Below are 2,883 nucleotides of genomic sequence, written 5' to 3' on the forward strand. Positions count from 1 at the left end.
ATTAGTAATTATTAGTTATTTATTTAGCAATTACCAATATTAGGGTTTTTATTATTAGTTTTTTTTTTATTAGTTATCTTTCAAAATAGGGTGATTTTGACATGTTATTAAAGTCTCTTTTTTTAAATCAGAGATTATCCTCACAAGATTTGGTGAAACATATTTAAAGTAAAAAAAAAACCTCCACAACCAACTCTGAATCGAAACAGTGGATTCTGGAACAAAGAACAACATGAGCATCATGTGAAATCAAAAAGTTAGTTTTACAGAAAAAATTATTCACACATAACTTTGTGCTTTTCTCCATCACAACAGTTGACTGACATAATATTTCTTGACAGCAGCCCTTCCTCAGTGCTTGTGGTTCATTGTTAGCTCATTAACACGAGTGAATGAAAACATTTTGGGTGTAACCCACAGGTGTTACAGGTATTTTCACATCACTGTCAAACTTTCTGTAATATTTGTTAAAATACTTTAACTCTTCCTGGAAAAGTAAATTGACACTGATACATTTCAACATGTGGCTTCCCTCTGTGTGCCTGATACACATGTGAGAGTAACTCCTAAGAAACCACCACCATTACCTAATTTATGGTGAACACAGGCAATGGCGATAATGAGTCTATCAACAATAATCAAAATATATGATGCCTAGTTTTGTGCACTTAAGTACATGCATCCAACAACAGCCCCACATGAATATATCTAAATCAAGAGAAAAGAAGGAGAGAAAACAGGTAGACATGAAATAAAAAAAGTCAACACATATGGGAGACACCGGTGGCAAACAGTGTATCTTGGAGTATTAAATTATGAATTATTGTCTTTTTTTTCCACTGATTATCCTTATGTGCTGCAGCGAACCAATAACTCTTGTTGCTATGTGTCTTCAACTATTGAACATTTAGATTTTTACACGTTTAGCTTTTTGGAAATATGACATGGCGTATTTCATGTTTGGTATTATTCATATTCCTCTCTTTGAATGAGTTTCAGCAGTCAGTAACCACCTGTCTTCTATAGTGTTATTTTTGTGCCTCTATTCTGAGCGCATATAAAAAAAATTGCAAGTGCAAATATACACACACTATAACAGCCCAGAATGTGGCTAAATCCAGCGGAGTGGTTTAGTTTAAACTATATAAAAAACAACAATGGTCTTGAAAAACTATATATTTAAAATAAAAAAATTAAACATACTAAGCCAAAGAAGATATAGCTATATTCTGGACCATGTTTCTGGAATGCAGTAGCTAGCAAGCTGATTGAAGACTGTAACAGCCAATCAGAGTTTTTGCATCCAGGTCTGTGATTGGTTGGTTTTGTGGCACACTTATAACCGTACAAGAGTTGAGCATGCGCGGTGCAGAGATGTTGAGAGCAAGAGCGAGAGCGACACACTCAAACTCAAACACTGTGTCACACTACCCAGTATTGTGACAGTATATGGATAATAGCAAACACTCAAATACATTTCTTGCATGCAGCAATGAATTTTGTTTGCTCAAAATAATTTTCTTCTCAACATGCAACATTTGCACTTGCAAAATTTTTTGGCGTGCGCTTAGAATACAGGCACAAAAATAATGCCATAGTCTTGAATGCTCAATAAACGTCTTGTACACCTGATAAAAAATGTCTGACTATAGGGGACTGCTTGTAATAACTTCTAATGCTACTCTTGTGATCAGAAAGCCTAGTTCTTGCTCACTTTGTATGATGATTGCTCTTCGGTCTCCTTTAGTAATAATGACACTTAAAATAATAGTATTATTTTAATAAATGAATTTGCCTGTTCTATAACTCTGGAGGCCAGGATCACTGAATTGGAGACCCAGCACTGTACCCTTGAAAAACTCGTAGCTAGCCAGGTTCCTGTAGTCAGTGTATCAAAGGTAGCGTAGTCCCCTGGGAGGTTGTGCTGAGAAGCTGGAAAAGCAGGATTGCTGGGTGACAGTAGGAGGGGGTGTTTTTCCCCACTCTGCGACACACCGAGTGGGGAATTTGAGGTCACAAAAATTAATATTGAATAGGTGTGTAACTGTGCCAAAACAATGTTGGAGTTTTCTCTGGTTCCTCCCCAATCAGACCAGGAGTTGCATGTTTTGCTAAATGTTCTCATTTCTCTTCTTCTTAAATATCTGGCTGTCTGAGTGGTGTCCCAAAAAGACTTTAAAGTTAGTTGGGACACTTTCTGTTAGGAGAGAATGCATCCATTACACTTTAGATGGACCAGCTGTCATTACAAGAAATTTGTTCAATTTTATTACAACTCTCCAAACATGACTATCCAGACATGAGAACTGTTTGGACTGAATGTACACATGTACTTTTGTTTTACTGTAATTGCTTTGGAAAACACTAACACGATTAAAAAGGCGGTTAAGGTTAGGCATAAGGTTATGGTTGATTGGGATTAAGGTTAGGATTAGGGCTGTAATACAGGGCTGGAACATGTGTTACCACCGGGAGCGTCAATCTATTGGATTCCATCCACAACCCGCGATGTCTCATACTGAAAGCGGGAACGCGGAAGGTTACCTTTTGCGTTACTGAGGAAGGCCTCGGGACTTATCAAATCGTCAGTATATTAGACTGTAACTGTAACAGCCAATCAGAGTTTTTGCATCCAGGTCTGTGATTGGTTGGTTTTGTGGTACACTTATAACGGTACAAGAGTTGAGCATACATCGGAATGAGAACGGGCTCAAATAAAATTCAATTGGATTGAATCCTGGACCAAAGAACAATGAGACACTTTGTTTCTTAGTTTATTGAAGTAGTTTGTTCCAGTTTACAAAGGTTAATAAGCTTTCAGTACCTCATTTAACAGAAGTTCATAATAAACCATAAAAGATCATTTATCTTGTCTCATCTGTC

The sequence above is a fragment of the Astatotilapia calliptera genome, chromosome 9 (genome assembly GCF_900246225.1).
Source record: "Astatotilapia calliptera chromosome 9, fAstCal1.2, whole genome shotgun sequence".
In the NCBI taxonomy this organism is placed as follows: Eukaryota; Metazoa; Chordata; class Actinopteri; order Cichliformes; family Cichlidae; genus Astatotilapia; species Astatotilapia calliptera.